This window comes from Equus asinus, chromosome 7 (genome assembly GCF_041296235.1).
Source record: "Equus asinus isolate D_3611 breed Donkey chromosome 7, EquAss-T2T_v2, whole genome shotgun sequence".
NCBI classification, from domain to species: Eukaryota; Metazoa; Chordata; class Mammalia; order Perissodactyla; family Equidae; genus Equus; species Equus asinus.
The window spans coordinates 27,025,922-27,043,755 of NC_091796.1; the positions used below are offsets into that span (position 1 = coordinate 27,025,922).

At 43.8% G+C, this 17,834-nt stretch overlaps 1 protein-coding gene across 8 annotated transcripts in view; it reads left to right on the forward strand.

The window, feature by feature from the left end:
- The window catches only part of ZBTB7C (zinc finger and BTB domain containing 7C), a 353,239-nt gene that overhangs the window by 22,167 nt on the left and 313,238 nt on the right, over positions 1-17,834 (forward strand). For 2 of the 8 annotated variants that reach the window (XM_070513093.1, XM_044774692.2), the window contains exon 2: positions 17,283-17,420. The exons of the other annotated variants lie outside the window; for them this stretch is intronic. The gene's annotated coding sequence lies outside the window, so the exon portion shown is untranslated. The remainder of the gene's footprint in view (positions 1-17,282; positions 17,421-17,834) is intronic. 8 annotated transcript variants of the gene reach the window in all.

The following is a 17,834-nucleotide window of genomic DNA, read 5'->3' on the forward strand; positions in this document are numbered from 1 at the left end:
GCTGTGGCAGTCACCCAGATGACCATGGTTTTGCTTGTCTGGAATGGAGCACTGGTATTGGGAGGGATTTTGGTGATCCAGTCCACTCACTTCATCTTACAGATGAGGAAATGGAAACTTGGAGGTTTTAAGCCACACAAGTTGTTATTAGCAGAGAGGACTAGAGCCCAGGTCTGCTGCAGCCTGGCTCAGCGGCTTTCCTGCCCAGGCCATTTGTCCTCAAATATTTTACCCTGTGTCCCATGCAGGTGAAATCGAGAGCCAGAGGAAGGGTCCTGTGTCAACTGCAAAGGCCTCTGGATGGAGGAGAAGGAGCTAGAATGGCCGCCACCCTTACTTGCCTCTCAGTGCTTCTATTTTCCCCGTGGGGGGGGGCGGGATTAAGAGGCAGTCTCTTTCGGAGATGGGTGTATCGATGGCGGAGCATGGCCTGCGAGGGCTGGCCCCAACCCTGGAGGTGGTGGAGTGCAGGTCTTGCACTATCAGTGGAGAAGTGGAGGCTCAGAGAGGGTGGGCCCTGAGTGGGCTTGGAATTCACTCTGAATATGAAGCTTCTGGAAGGTTTTAAGCAGGGGCAGGTTATGCTATGATGCCCGTTTTTAAACACTCACCAGCAGTTATTAAAAACTGGCCTCTGAGTGTTACTTCTCGGACTGTGACTGGGCATGATAATGGGAGGGGTTTTACTTTGCATTTTATTTACAACTCTTTGTTACTGTTGGAATTATTTTGACTATGTCTTACTTTTATTATGTGTGTATATTAAAAAACTAATTAAAAAACAAAGCTCTTTTCTAGACCTAAGAAAAACAAATTCTGTGGAGAATATGTAGTACTTTGGAAAATTGATCAAAATAAATTGCTAAGCAATAAAGGACACTGTTTTTTTTTGGTATGATTCCATTTTGATAAAAATGTACCTATGTGCAGAAGAAGTCTGGAATAATGAATGTTAAAATATTATTTAAATTAAAATTTTCTTGTTTTAGCTTGTGTTTTCTAATTTTTCTAGTATGGACACATATTACATTGGTAGTAAGAGAAATTAATTATTAATTTAATTAAAACAGAAAAGAGCATAGTAAAGGGCCTGGCTCAGGACCACACAGCTAGGAAGCTGCAGAATGAGGCGTTGAATCCGCATCTTTCTACCTATCTCTGAGGCCCACTGTCTTCACCCTGGTCTTCTATGAGCCAATCTATAGAGGTGGTACAGGGCCTTGCTCACAAGGCCCACAGGCAGGCCCACCACACACACACACACACACACACACACACACACACACACACACACACGACACTGAACATCACTCTATGAATAAATAACAAAATGTGGTTTTGCAGCATGCAAAGTTAACCTGTTACTCCCAGCCTAAAGCCTCTACACAAATTCACACTGCAGGGCAATTATTTAGAAAGTGTGATGACTCAGGCAGGGTTGGGCTGAAGTGTAACTTGGTCCAAATAAAGACTGGAGGCAGGGGGAGGCCAAATGAATCCTGTAAACAAGATAAGAGAGCATGACATTTGAACTTAGGTGAACATAGTTTTTAAGTACTGATGTGAGTTTCTAAACAATCCTTTTATCCCTTCTTGTTCTAGGTCAGTTACACCAATTATTTCCACTTAAGATGGACTAAATTGCCCAAATGTGTCTCTCTTCCAGCTCCAACTTCTACGATGTTAGTATTTGTCAGTCTAAATTAAATAAGATATTTTTAAATCAGTTTGCTAAAGCCAACTTCTTTCATGGATTTCCCACTATAGAAAAGAAAGCAAATACAAGCACCGTGATATTTTGCAAACACTTTTAAAAAAATCAGTTACTCAGCAACAGTTGATTCTGTTCTTTCTGTATGCCCAACACATTGGTAGGTGCTGTGGGAAAGTCTCTGTAATATAAGATACAATACCTGATCTAAGGAACATAGTCCCTCATTGGGAGGAAGACGTGAATGTCCATTGAAACAAGATGAAAAAAATATAAGACGGCGTTGGACTTAGGTGGCAAATTTTTTGGTATTGTAGACGTCCAGGAGAGGGGCAGCAGGGAGGGTTGGGTAATGAGGGTGGCTTTGTGGCTGAGGTGAGTTTTGAAGCGTGGCTGGGATTTTGATTGGAAAGAGGAAATAGTCTTCTAAAACAAAACTGCATAGCTAATTAGACGAGTATTCAGGGTGAAAACCATGCTTTGTTTCTCCCTTTGTCAAATGATACTATTTATGATATTACCCTATCAGCTGGTTTGCCACTTCTGACCAAGTTCCCTGCTCGTTTGCACCCGGGATATAGGGGCCCTGGGCCATATCCTCTTCTTGCTGCCCTCCCCCTCTGGCCCATCTCACTGCTTGGTTCTCTTGCTTGAGGGAAGATAGAGGCAGAGACATGAAGGTCAGACCCATCTGCTTTGCAACTAACTGAAGTTGAGGGAAGAGATTCACTGGAGGAGGCAGCTGGCCATAAGTGATGCTGCAATGAGACTTAAGAGTTATGTCTGGATTTCAGATGACCAAGTTTTCCAATAGTCTCCATTACAACTGCCTGTTAGAAATAAACCCTCATTCATTTTGAGCATCTATTAAAATGGAGGCTGGCTTGATGGGTTGATGCAGTGCATTCCTTACTGGCCTCCTCCTCTCTAATCCACCCATTGGGTCTTCCTGGAATGCTGTTTGGCACACGTTACCCTCTACCAGGAAACCTCCAATGAGTCTAGATTTCTGATCTCCAAATCTTGATCTCTTGATTGGGCTCTCCAGTCTCATTGTTGCTGTGTCTTTGCATACCCTGACCCCGCCCAGCTACTTTGCTATCTTTGAACATGACAGGGCATTTCATGCCCCCTCCTGGTTTTGCTCATTGTAGCCCCCTAACCTGGAATAGTCTTTACTTCTCATCCATTAAAATTCAACTCATCTTTAAAAATTCACCATACATGCTTCCCACTCCAAGAAGTCTTCTTGGATCATTCCACTGGAACTAATTCCTCCTCCAGCCCTGCAAGCTGAGAAAGGAGAGAGAGAATGGAGAAGCAGTGTACTGGGCATCCAGGTGAGTTTGGAAGATTTGGCAAAGGAGAGGCTCCAGAGAGGTGCTGGGGACTTGAGGAGGAGAGAAAGGGCTCCTTGAGGAATGTTTCAGTGCGTTATCACATGGTGTCTGTTGACATTCTTTGAGATGAAGCAAGACAAGACCAGGTCTCCTTTCAGTTATTTTAGTTTGCTGGACCCTATATCTTGGACTGGAGTCCTTGCAGAGACCGGGATGTGGGACCCCTGCATTTATTCAGGTTGCCAGTCGCATTCTTCCAGCATATCTATATATAGGCTGTATTTCATCATCCCACACTCAAGATTATTTTGTATATTTCCTACTGTTCTGTGACCTGGGTTTTCCAGAACAACTCTGATTTGTGGTTTGGAAAAATATGGTGACTGTGGGTATACCCAGCCTCTGCAGCTTAGATTGCATTCCCCTCTTTGGCAGGCATCAGTGCCTCTCTGTCCACATCCAGTGCACTGGCTAGGGTAAGTGCTTGTTGAATGGATGTGAGGAACAGGCATTGAATCCAAGTTCCCTTGGATGTTGGGTTGGTGCATGTTCTTCCCCTGTGGACTCTCAGCATTTGCCCTCTGCTTTTCGCTCCATCTCTTCTTTTCAACTTTCAACATCTAGTCTAGAAGATTCTTGCTGTTAGTGGTGGTCATGGTACAGGGGATGGCAGGGTTTCTTTATCAAGCACGCCAGCACTGATTGTCTTTGGGCTGGATGGAGAAGCCTCCTCAATCAGAGTTCAGCCTATGGTGTGTTAACCGGAGATCAGCCTTTGCTTGGGAGACACCCCCTACTGATTGCCTTAGACAGGGGCTGGCATAGGAGGAATAATGAGTTAGGAGTCAGAGAAAGTGAGGATTAGGTCTGTAAGATGCTTGCCTTCCAGTTCAAGCATCATATAATTCTGCACTAAACCATTAGGAGTTAAAAAGAGTATATTTGCGGGGGGCTGGGAGTGGGGAGAAAATCTCCTCCTGATGGAATCAGGGCAGCTGAAAGGGCTGCCCTGAGGGAGCTTTGTAGAGACACATGGGCTGTGTGTCTGCAGCACTGGCTGCCTGTAGCATAACCGTGTGGGCTGGCGAGGAGCGAGGAGCAAGCAGCGCTGTGCATGTTTGAAACCACAAGTCACGACTCTGCAAATATCGAGGGTTTCCTGGGTATTTCTGAACTGCTAGCTGGAAGAGGTTAAAGGACTTTTTGTATGTTTCAGTTGCTTCTCTATGTCCATCCATCTCTGTCCTTTTACCTTCCACTCGGAAAGGTAAGTGCTTTCTGGGCAGGCCTGCCTCTATGTAGGGCATATTTTACCCCCTTCACAATAGCACGTGCTTTTGGAATTGTAATGGGGGTGACTTTGTATGTGGCCATCCACCTTCTCTAGCTGTTCTTCAAGATGGGATCTGTAATTGCTGGACTGTGCAAAATCAGTTGGCCAGCACAGGAACTGAAGCCTTGACCTTAGCTCCTCATCATGGTACCGAATCCAGTGACCCCCATCAGCCTCAGCAGAGGTCATCAACGGCTTCCTAATGCCACACGCCACAGGGCATTGTGGGTACCAGTAGGGTCTACAAAGGTCTGCAAAAATACTTGAAACCTGAAAAGAAAAATATTGACTCCATATTGAAAAGAGATCTGCAAAGCAGAAGGTCGTAAACATTGATTGAATAAAATGTCTACAAAATGTAATATTAGGTTGGCTGCAACCCACCTCAAGTCCACGATCATTGTAGCAACCTTTTCAGTGAAGGGTGTGGGTACATTTGATATGGCAGCTAGGATGTCAGGTTGCATCTAGCACCATGACTTAGCATCCAACATTGCCTTCTGCAACATTTTCCCCAGTCCTTTCTCAGCTTCCTGACCGCACCCTCCAGTCTCCAGCAGCTTCTCTTCTGGGGATGTGGTGACAGGGAGCAGGGGCAGACCGCCCATTGGAAAGTGTTTCTTCCTGCCCCTCTAAAGCCTCACCCATCTTTTCACTCCTCCAGTTCCCAGAGTGGTGCGAGTTCCATGGGGTAATCCGGCTGGTACCAATGCAGGCGATTTGTCTTAAGGCTGAGCTGGCCAAGCACACTTCATCAGACTGAGACATTGGAGAAGATGCCTTCTACTATATCAGAGGCTGCGGGAGGGTGGGGTGTGGAGAGGTGGGCTTGTCCTGGGGTGGGGGCTAAACCCTAACTAACTCTTATCAACAAAACTAGCTTTGTTTCCTATTTCTATCCTGCTGCCCTTCACCTCCTTCTTTGAAGCAGTTCCCAAATCTTGTTGATTCAACCATCCAAGTATCTTTTGACTTCATCCCATTGGCTCCACTTCCATTTTTACCACTTCTAGTTCAGGCTCTTGTGATTTAAAATGAGACAATGCAAAAAGGACTGAGGACACAGGCAGATTCTTCCGTCCCGCCAGTTCTGACCCCTAAGATTATTCCACCTGCAGGATTATTGGTCTAATACCTAAGCTTAAAGTCCAGCCTCTTCATCACAGTATGAAACCTTTTCAAGCCAGCTTCGAGAACTCCCAGCCTCACCCAGACGCCACAACCTGGTGGTACTCTGCTGTTTGCTTTCCTACAACACGCTAAAATCTTTTATGCCTTTCTCACCTCGCCTTTTTTTGTGCTTTAAAAAATATATATGAAATTTAATTTTAGACAATTCAAATATCAAAAAGTATAAAAAGAAATGCAGCGAAAAGTATTCTCTTTTCCTTAATCCCCATTAGTTTTAAAAAGACTGTAATTGAATTAGTTTCCTACGAAAGTTTTTGTTTTGGGGGAGTCTATAAGGAATTGTTAATGAACGGAAATTCTATATTGACTTGAGCCAGTAGCCTAGTGAGTATGGTGGTTGATGGGCTGACAATTGACTCACAGTCTTTTGAGAATAAGATGCTTTCATATCCAGTTTTGATTATGATGTAGAAATCAGTTGTGATGTAATGCCTGTAAATGAACATTCACATCTGGCCTACTGAAGTTAAGAAGAAAATATAGGGCCAAATTTGAGATCCTGTTAAACAGTGATCAAGGTGTCTACCTTGCCTCCCACTTTTGCATCTTTCAAGATGCAGTGTATACCTTGAGAGTATACAGGGGGACAAAGAAAGTTAATTCTTGGTCAGCTGCGTGTTTTATAGTTTTAGACAAGTTTGTATTTCCAAGCTCTGTTATTCTGAGGGCTTCTAGTATAGTTTCTCCTAACCTAATCTGTGTATAGGCAAAAAATTTCAATGTTATTTGGAGTTCTGCAAACTTAGTAAGGCAAATCACCCGCCCAGCAATAACATGTTTGCATTCTCAAGTCATTCATGTGACTTCTGACTTGTATTCTGTTATGGGTTTCTGTGTTATTATCCTTTTGTGGCTTGGATAATACAAGTTGACTGAAAGAAAGTAAAGAAAATTTAGGTTTCACTTTTGTAGGAAGGGGTGTCATCGCTGAGGATGTGTGACACTAGGTGGTGGGTTTTGAAGGGGTGTTAATATAATAGTAGCTGTCAACGATTTCACTTGCTTTGTTTTAAAGTAAAGAGATTTATATACTCTCTTACTATCAAAAACAGTGAAAAGTAACCACAGCACAGTGAAATTTAGCAATTAAAGAGCTGCTTGGCCTCACTGTTATTTGTCATCTTTTAGTTATTTTTGCCAAATGGTTTTATAAATTTGTTATAAAAAATAATAGTCCCCTGCTACCCCACCCCCATTTCCTCCTCTGCAGAGGCAACTATTTTGAGTTCTTTCCCCTGAATTATTATGCTTATGTCTATGTTTCTAAATAACATGAGTAAATGGCTACATCTTGATATTCAGTTTTAGGCATTCTCCATTGGCTTCCTTCTAGTGGAAGGGGAAGATTTAGCTCTTTTGCTGCACCTACCCTCCACCCAGTACCACAATACATATATACATTCATCAATTGTATTATCGTTCCCAATTGAATCATTCTTTCCCTGTAAGTGGATAATATGCCTGTTTACATTGTCATGTGACCAGCGTCCCTATGAGAGGGATAATATAATTGACATTGAGCTTGACTGTGTGATTAGCTTGGTCTGTGGAATGTGAGTGGGAGTGATGTATGCCACTTCTGATCAGAAGCTTTAAGAGCCATTGCAGGGTCTGCATGAGTTACTCTTTTCCTTCTGCCAAAAATATAGACATGTCCCAAAGAGGGACTGATCCTTTAGCCTAGATCCTAGAAGGAAGGAGACATGTGGTGTAACCACGGCTGACCCACAGCTGTGCTGCAATGTTTCATGTGTGAGAATTTTTGTTCTTGTAGGCCATTGAGATTTGTTTTGTTACTGCAATATAACCTAGCAAAATCTGACTAACATGTTCTCTCAATGCATTTATACCATAATTTTTGTGAGATAAATACTCAGTGTTTACATTGTTATGACTATGTACATGCTGTTTCTAGGTGCACCATCTCATATCTAGTATGATGCTGTTTCTTTCTTGAATCACTCTTTGTTTTCCCTAGAGTTGATCATTGCATTATTTTTCATTTGCTTATGATTCCATGTTCTTACTACAAATCAGTCCCCAAATTCCTACCAGTTGTCTAAATCTCTTCTCAAAATGTTCAGATTTCATTTTGTTCAGAAATGTGTCTTTGTATCTTTGAAGTGCTCCGGTCTGGACTGATTCATCTGTATGCCTGGTTCATAGCTGTTATCTTGGAGTCGCCTTTTACCATCATCCTTGAGATTCCCTTTAACTCCCTCCTGTGTTGGATTTTCTGTTTCCTGTATTCCCTGACTTCCTCTTTCTTGGTTTAAACCCCTGTACTGGTAGATCACATCCTCCAGCAGCTTCCTAAGAAGGGGTGCATGGGATATGAGTTATTTGAAACTTTGTATGTGTGCAAGTATATTTATTCTGCCATCACACATGATTGACAGTTTGGCTGGGTATAGAATTCTAGTTTGGAAATCATTTTCCTTCAGAGTTTTGAAGGCATTTTCCTGTTGTCTTTTAGATTTCACTAGGATTATTGAGAAGTCTGAAACCATTCTGTTACTCAATCCTGTATATATGCCCTGTTTTTTCTCTTTGGAAGCTTGTAGGAGTATTTTAAAAATAAGCTTTTTATTTTAGAACAGTTTTAGATTTATGGCATTATTGTGAAGATAGTGCAGAGAGTTCCCATATGCTCACACCTGGTTGTCCCTATATTGAACATCTTACATTAGTATGGTACATTTGTCACAATAAATTAACCAATATGGATATATTATCATGAACTAAATTCCATTCTTTATTCAGATTTCCTTAGTTTCTCTCTAATGTCCCTTCCTATTCCAGGATCCCATACAGGCTACCATATTACATTTAGTAGTTGCATTCTTTTAGACTTCTCTTGGTTGTGACAGTTTCTCAGACTTTCCTTGTTTTTGCTGACCTTGACAGTTTTGAGGAGCACTGGTCATGTATTTTGTAGATTGTCCCTTAATTGGGATATATCTGATGTTTTTCTCATGACTAGACTGGGGTAATGTGTTTTGGGGAAGAAGACCACAGACATAAAAAGCCATTATCATCACATCATATCAAGGATACATGTTATCAATACAACATTGTTGGCATTAACTTTGATCACCTGGTTTGAGATAGTGTTTGTCAGATTTTCCACTTTAAAGTTATTCCCTTTTTTTCTCCCTTTGCATAATTTTCTCTTTGAAAGTCACTATGCACAGCTCATGCTTAAGGAATGGGGAATTATGTTCACCTCCTTCAGGGCAGAGTATCTACATAAATTATTTGGAATTCTTCTGCATGGAAAATTTGTTCTCCCTCATTTATTTACTTTTTCAATTATTATATTACTATGGACGGATGAATATTCATTTTATACTTTGGGTTATAATCCAATGTGACTTCATTTGTTTTGTTACTTAAATTGTTCCAGTTTTCACCATTGGGAGCTCTTTCAGTTGGCTCCTGTATTCCTTTGACATACCCCCATCACTGTGTGTGTGTCTTAGCACTTTCTTATTCTCTGGTGCTAAAAGATGCTTCAGGCTCATTTTGTGTACTTCCTTCCCCAGTCCTAGAACCAGCCATTTCTCCAAGGAGATCTAGTTCCTTTTGTTGGAGAATGGTGTTAGAAAACAAGATCTGGGCACTAGTTCTGCTTGTTGCTACTGGTATGTCATTGCTTCTAGGGCTTCTCAGATGACAGAGCAAGGATATATATGTGTGTATACTAACCCAAGTATATATACATATCTGTAAATATTTCTATATTGAGGTAAACATGAGTTCATAATGATGTCTCCAAAACTAATCCATTATCACATAAGCTTTTGCTTATTTGTAACTGCCCATTCCAAGAGTGAGAAACCTGGCTGCTACCCGTTTATTTAATATTCAATTCCGAATATACATGTTTAATAATTCAGAATTATTAATCTATACTCTTGTGGGAAACAATTTTATCAACTAGAGTACAATGCTAATGTATAGTTCCTTTTACCTTTAGTCTTCTGTACTCTATTTGTATCTAAAGCTAGTTAGGTCAGCACCTTATTCCGCACTCCCTTCAGTGAACTTGTTTCATATCTATAATAAATTTAGATTCTATTGTCACATTCTGCATTCCATCCTAGGATATCTCCACCACCTGAACAATTAAAAAAATTTTTTTTCATGTGTTAAGTTTTACTCTTTGTGTTGTAAAGTTCTACAGGTTTTGACAAATGTGGAATATCTTGTCTTCACCATTACAGTGTCATACAGGATAGTTTCACCATCCTAAATATACTCTTTGCCTCACCTAATTTCCCTCTTCCTCCTCCTAAACCCTTGGTAACCACTGATCTGTTTATCATCACTATAGTTTTGCCTTTGCCAGAATGTCATATAATTGACATCATACAGTGTGTAGCTTTTTCAAATTGGCTTCTTTCATTTAGCAATATGCAGTTAAGATTTATCCATATTTTCTTATGGCTTGGTAGCTCATTTCTTATTGTTGCGGAATAATATTCCATTCTATGAATGTACTGCAGCTTGTTTATCCATTCACCTATTGAAAGACATCTTGATTGCTTCCAATTTTTGGCAATTATGAATAAAGCTGCTATAAACATACATATATAGGTTTTTATGTGGGTAAAGGTATTCGAATCAGTTGGGTATATACCATTTTGCATTCTTTCCAGCAATGACTAAGAGTTCTTGCTGCTCCATATCTTGGATAGCAATTGATATTGTCAGTTTTGGGGTTTTGGCCATTCTGATAGGTGTGTAGTGGTATTTCATTGTTGTTTAAATTTGCGATTTACCAATGACAAATGTTGTTGAGCATCTTTTCATACACTTATTTGCCATCTGTTTTTCTTCTTCAGTGAGGTGTCCGGATCTTTTGCCCATTTATACTGGCTTGTTTTCTTATTGTTGAGTTTTAAGAGTTGTCTGTATATTTTGGATACAAGTCATTTCTCAGACGTGTTTTGCAAATATTTTCTCCCATCTGGGGCTTGTCTTTCACGGATCAGAAGCTTTTAATTTGAGTAAAGTCCAACCTAGCAATTTTCTTTTCAAATATCCATGCTTTTCAATACTTTTTTCTGTTGGTGTTGTATTTTAAAACTCATCAGCACACTCAAGTTCGTAGAGATTTTCTACTGTTTTCGTCAAGAAGTTTTATAGTTTCACATTTTACATTTAGGTCTATGATCCATTTTGATTTTTTTGTATAAGGTGTAAAGTCTATGTCTAGCTGGATTTAAAAAAAAATATATCTATGGATGTCCAATTGCAGCATCATTTGTCAACAAGACTATCCATTCTCCATTAAGTTGCCTTTGCTTCTTTGTCAAAGATCAGTTGACTGCATTTGTGTGGGCTATTTCTTGGCTCTCTCTTGTGTTATATTGACCTATGTGTCTATTCTTTTACTAATACCATCCTGTCTTCATTACTGTAGCCTTACAGTAAGTTTGGAAATCAGGTCGTGTGGATCCTTCAACTTTGTTCTTCTGTATTGTGTTGGTTATTCTTGGTCTTTTGCTTTTCCATATAAACTTTAGGATGGGTTTGTCAATATCTACAATATAGCTTTCTGGGATTTTGACTGAGATTGCATTGAATCTATAGATAAAGTTGGGAAGAGCCTACATCTTAATATTGAATCTTCCAATCCAGGAACACATTTTGTTCTTGTTTTTTCCTTTTCCCCAGTATTCTGAGATGTCATAAGGATGTACTTTGCGTTGAAGTGGATCTATTTTTATCGGTTGTGCTCATATTCTTATCCAAGGGCCCACTTGGCAGGCCTTTTCAATCTGTAAACTCTGAATCTTCAGTTCCAGGAAATTTTCTTGATTCTGTAGATGATTTGCTTTTCTTGTTCATACTTTTTCCGCCCTGTTCCCTCTTTCTAAGACTCTCATTTGGATAGTAGACCTTCTGGACTGCTTCTCTAGTTTTCTTAACTTTTCTCTTTTCCATCTCTTTGTCTTTTTGCATTACTTTCTGGGAGATTTTCTTAACTTTACCTTCCAACCCTCTATTGATATTTCATTTGTTGTATTTTTAATTTACAAGAATTACTTTTTTTTTGTTCTCTCAATGTGCCTTTTTATGGCATCCTGTTTTATGACTGCAGTAATGTCTCTCTGAATAAATTAATGATTTTTTTTTCAAGTTTTCTTCTTCCTGCACAGTCTCTGTTTCTTCCATGTTGTTAGTTTTGGTCTCTTTGGTCAATTTTGAAGCTTTCTTCAGTTGTCTGGTGATTCTCATTTATCTGTGCATCTTTAACAATCTCAGTGCAGGTAGGATTTGATGACCATGGGTTTCACTAAAGGATAGTCTGGCTCGGCATTTTTCTTGTGGAAAATTAAATGGCATGAAGTCTTTCCTCTTAGTTAGGTTGAGGTCCTCAGAGAAGGCTCATCTTGTCTTGCCTGGAGGGTAACATCCTGAGGGTTGGTGCTTAGAGTGCCCAGTGGAGGAGGAATGGAGCTTCAGGAAACAGCATGCAAATGAGTATTCTTTAATCCCCCTGTTTTCAGCATGGTAGCTCTGTCCTCAATTCTGCCTGGTGTCTCCCAGTCCAGAAAGCCTCTATTTATTTCAAAGAATAAACCTCCGTCTTCTGCCGGGCCGGGCAAGGGGCAGTGGCTAGTCGGGGAAAGGACCTGGGGCTCTAGCTGCTTCCTAGACAAATCGCCAACCAACCTTCCTTATTTTATCCCTCTCCCCTTCTCTCCTGCTTTCAAGAGGGACTAGGACCACCAATCTCTGAACTGCTAAGAGGGTTTTGCTGTATAAATTGGGTTGGTTCTCATCTTTCCCCACGGCTGGCTAAGAATTCAGCTTTTTGGGATGCCTGAGCCATTTAGCACTTGTCCATCTGATTTCCAGCTTCCAAAATTCTGTTACTTTTGTCTCCTCTCCAGTTCCTCCCATCTTTGTGTATTTATACTTAATTTTTAAAAACTGTCATTCTAGTAGGGTTTGGGGAGGAAGCAGAAGTAGATGCAGATGTCTAACTAGCCATATTTACCTGGTAAGGCTGACGTTCAGCCCAGCATCTGGTCTGACTGGGTGGGGCTTAGGCCTTAGTAATTGTGAAAAATTTGGAATATTACCCCAGCCAGACATGTTTTCTCCTAGTCATCCCTTAGGACCAGTTCAAATGTCACCCTTCTGTGCTGCTTTATCTTCTCCTCCCCTCCCTCCCCCCATTAGAAGAGGTAGCCATCTCTTCCCCTGAGCTCACCTAGACTTTGCACTCGTTTCCCACGCTGCATTATTGATGAGAATTTGTACTTCCAGCTTTCTCACCCCCTCAGACCAGGAGCTTTTGTGGGGTGCCTCTTGTTCATCTTAGATCTCCACCCCTTGACCCAATGCCCAGGCTTCAGTAGACTCTTCCTAAGGATTTGCAGCATGAAAAAAACCAAAACCAGGTGCTGTGTGGGGTGATGCTCTGGTGGGATGGGCTTACCTGGAGACATCCCTTCCCTATCCCCTGTGACCTGCCTACTGGGCCTGAGTAGGGGCACAGGCTGGATCCCTGAGGACTCCGTCTCAGTCCTGCTTTCAGCCTCAGGATTTTTTCTGGGAACCTTTTTTCTCAGCATAGACTTTTTTCCTGAAGACTTTGTCCACATGCCTGAGTTTGTGATTAGAAATATTGAGAACACAGTGAGGATGGAAGGTATCACTACATAATGATCTCTGCCCTCTTCATGTTCCTGTGCACCAAAGGCAGGGCCATGGTGGGTAGGGGACTGGTGAGAGGTGGCGGCAGAGGGTGTCATTATTCTGTAATTGACATGTGGGGCAGCTTTCTTCCCTGAGGCAGGCCCAGAGCACTAACAGAATGACAGCACCATTTACAGAGCCCAGCCACCTGACTGGACAGGTCTTACAGCTACACAAAAGCAAGGGAGTGAAGCTGAGAGGGGTACTACTCCCCAAACTGCAGAGGTGCACAGAGTGACAGCCTCTGGCGCTGCAGGCTCTTGGCTCTGCCCCCCTCTCCAGGCAGGAGGCTGCTCTCCTGGACCCTGATAGGGGTTGGGGGACTCGGTATGTCAAAGCTGACTGACAGCCCTGCTTCCAGCAATGGGGCCTGGCCTTGGGCTGATTTCAGGCAACTCAGGGCCTTTCCTCGGCTTCAGATGTCGTGCCCTCAAACGGTAATTAACCAAGTGCAGCTGAGTCACTTGGGATGCTAGAATTTTTGCAAATGATCTGCCTTTTAGGTCACACCTGCACAGTGTGGCTGGAGAGGCCTGGAAAGCCCTCCCTCCAAATCATCTGCCCTGTCACAGACTCTAGGGCTCTTTTGATACCCAACTTAGAAGTACATGACTTCTTTGGGTCAAGACATTATCCTATTTAAAATGCAAGTAGCCTTAAGAACACATTAAACAAGTATCAGTCACTAACAACTTAATGTGGATTAGTTTAACATACTCCTTAAACTGCTGGAGCTGGAAAGAGTTCTTAGACTGCCACTACTTCAAAGCTTCTCAAAGCATGGTCCCTGGACCAGCAGCATCAACATCACCCGGGAACTCATTAGAAATGCAAATTCTCCAGTTCCTGCCCCAGAACTACAGAATGGGAAACTCTGGGGATGGGGGCTCAGTCATCTGTGTTTTACAAGCCCTCCAGGCAATTCTGATGTGTGCTACAGTTTGACAAACAGTACTCTTCAAGATCAGGAAACTTCAAGAAAGTCCAAGAAGGTAAGGAACTTGCCTAAGGTCACAAAGCTGGTTGATGGCAGAGCTGGGACTCAAAGCTGAGTCTTCTGGTTCTAATACTGTCATTTTCAAATGACAACTGGTTGCCAGGATCTGGGGAGGAACTAACATTTATGGAAGCCCTTGTCCATGCAAGTCCCATAGCAGGAGTGTTATCTCATTTAATCCTCATCACCATCCTGCGAATTGTCCCCAGTTTGTAGAGGAGAAAGTTGAGGCTCAGCGTAGTTAAATAACATTCCCAGATACAGACAGGATTTCACTCCTGGTCTCTTTCTTTCTCATCTGCGTTTCCCTCCATTTGTCGTGTGTGTACGTGTGCAGGCGTGTAGAGCGTGGCGAGTCTCCATCCAGACCCCGCTGGGTGGTGGTGGGGCGCTCTCAGTGGTCATGTTGGCCTTCTGCAGGCACTCCTCTCTTGGGGAAGCAGGGAGCCTGGGGGGCCTCTTCCACCTGCCACCTTCCCAGTTTTGCTTCCAATTGGGTCCTGACTCCAGTCTAGAAGGAGAGAGGGAGAGACCCACCCAGCCTGTCTTCCCCTGCCTTTCCAGCTTAGCCCGGGAATCGGGTTTCCTGGTTGATGTCATGCTTCTAAGTGTCCTTTCTGTTCAGGAAAGGGCCAGAGCCTTACAGATGTGGCCAGCATTTCAGCCAGGAGAGACTCGGGGTGGGGTGGGGGTTTCCCGCACATCTGGGATGGGAAGCAGTGCTCCTTTGGAGTTGGAGCCCAAGGACAGAAAAGACTCCAAGTGGGGTGGGTGGGGGAGTGCATGTGAAGCCAAACAGAAGAGGAAATTAAAGAGAGGCTCGAGTCTCCCTCCAGCTTCCTCTGCTGCATTTTTGGCAGCAGTCGGCAAAGCTGGCCTGTAACTTTCCAGTCTGTCTGCTCATTGTCTTGCCCAGAAATACCAGATAAAAGAAACCATGGAATGAGGAGTGAGGAGCTTGAGTCCCACCCTCAGGATATTCCACCGACATTAGCTCTTTTTTCAGGCCAGCTCTCTCCCTGCTGGCTGCCAGGGTCTGGTCATGCTCACAGCTCTTACCTCTGCAGTGTGATGGGTGAGGGGGGAAGGGGGTGCAGGGAAGGCGTGTCTCCAAAGAACCCCTCACCCCTGGGCAGATGTCTATCCCATTGGCCCACTTGTGCCTGAAATCTCCCCGTGTGTGCTCCACTGGGCCATCAGAGGTCTCATTAAAGTAGAATGCCCCAGGAAGGGTAATATCCTGCTGGTGAACGCCTTATCAGATTTTAGTTAAATGGGTAGGGGGTTCAGTGGAAATAGCTAAGAGCTCTGAGTGGAGGCTTCTGGGAAGGAGAAGGACCACAAGAGGAGCAGGCATGATGGCAGAGACAGCCTTGCCACGCTCAGAGCCATGTAACTAGGTGCTGGATAGGGTTGACCAGAGATGACCAAGAGGGGACTGCCTTGCCCAGGGACATTGAGCCGATGGGGGACAGAGCCAGCCAGACCTGGCCTGTTGGCTTCCAGAATAGAGCCCTTTCTGGACCCCAGTGGAATTATGGGCCATTTTGTTCCTCACCTCAAGCCTTCTCTTTTCTTGAAGAGTTCCTGCAAGTTGGTTGAATTTCTTTTTCAAGAAGAGATGACTTTCTCCAGAAAGAGTTTAAAGTGGGCACTATTTCTGTGGTCATTGAACATCTTCTGAAGGTCTCCTAGCAACCCGATGCTGAGGGAGGCCGTGGGGGAGATCAAGATGAGGAAAACACTCTCCTGGCTGTTGTGCAGTTCACAGTCCACTGGGTGACATAGAAGACTAAGACCAAGAAGCTAAGACATAGTGTGAGCACGGGCTCTCTTGGAGCTATACACAGGGTGCCTCTGGCTTGCAGCTGGGTGCCTCTGCTCAGGAAGAAGTTGCCCCCAGCTCAGCCAGGAAAGGTCGGAGTCTGGAATTGAAGAATGAGTGGGGCTTTCCTAAGCAGTTAGAGGAGGTGGGAATGGGGATAGGTAAGGGCATTCGAGGGGGAGGGGACATCTCAGGTGGGAGGGGGCATGGCCCTTCCAGAACCTGCCAGATATGGTTGAATCATGGTATGTTCTCATGAATCTCATGGTATGAGAGGGAATGTTTAGGGAAGGGCCAAGAGACAGGCCAGCGAGGCGGGCTGCGCCAGGCCATAAAAGGCATGGAACATGGCTACACTAAGGGGTTTGGACTTCATATCCTGAGGGCAATGGGGAGCCATTAAAAAGTTTTATTAGTCAGTCAATGATACTTCTCCAGTAAGCAACCCCTACCATCTTAATGGCTTAATCCCAATAAAGGTTTAATTTTACTGCTGTGAATTCTGTTAAGACCTCCAGAGTCACAGCGGGACGGACAAGAAAGATGGAGAAAGCACACCAGCTCTTAATGCCCTCAGCCTGGAAGGGACACTTATGTTTCCACTCACAGTCTATGGGTCAGGACCAGTCACATGGCCCCAGCCTAGCTGCAGAGGAGGCTGGGAAATGTCAGAAGGCGCATGTGCATCCAGAGGGTGCTCACAGCTGCTGCCACAGAAGACTTCCGTCCGGAAGATGAGGTGGCCTGGCGTGTGATTTAGGATGTTCACTCTGGGAGCAGAGTGAAGAAGGGGTTAAAGAGCTTCCCGCGGGGAGATGCGAAGGCCAGGCAGGAGGCTCTTCCCATTGTCTGGGGAGAGGCTCTCCCCGACCCAAACTTCTCTCTAGCCTGCAGGCAGGTGAGCACTTGGCCTTGAAGGAAGAGGGGAGGGAGGTCAGGGAAGACGAAGGGAAGAGGGAGGCAGACAGCTCTGGGGCGATGGCAGGTCGGTGAGGGGCCTGTTGACGGGTGCAATAGGTGGTCACACGTAGGGCTGCAGGGCTTGGGGTGGGCCTGAGCTGAGCTGGTGGAGGTTGTCGGTGTCTTTAGCATTTAGGCGCCCACTAAGTGTGAGCTCTGCCGAGGCGGGGCTCACGTCTCCTTACCTTCATGTTCTTGGCATTCCATAGGTCCTCAGGTAACAGTTGCAGAGTGAGTGCGCAGTTGGTAAATGAAGCCATGGTGCGAATGAAGGGGCTCAGAGGAAGAAGGGGGCAGGATGGAAACTTCCCTGGGAAACAGTGGCATTTAATGGCCTGTCTTCCAAGGTAATAAAATCTGTCTAGTGTTCTTAACCTTCATTGCCACCTATTTGTATCTCTTAGGAATAATGAAAGCTGCCACATCGGAAGTTCTGTCAGGTATTTTCGGAGGAAGCTTTTGCTCATTAACTTCTGCTTATCTGTGCTCGTTTTAAACCGTGCGTGCTTGTGTTCCCAATGGTAATAAGGGGACGTGGCAGTCTTCCTTCCCAGCCTATGCCCTCCTGGTTGCCCTGACCGATGTCAGGCTCTTATGACAAACTAAGGGACAAATGTCCCAAAGCTGGCAGCAGGCACAACACCCAAATTCTGATTTAAACTTAGCTCCTACCTATCTGGATGATCTTGAGAAGTCATCCTGTACCCTGGGCCTCAGTTTCGTCTTCTGTTGGGTGGGCATGGGGGGTTTAAATGAGATGC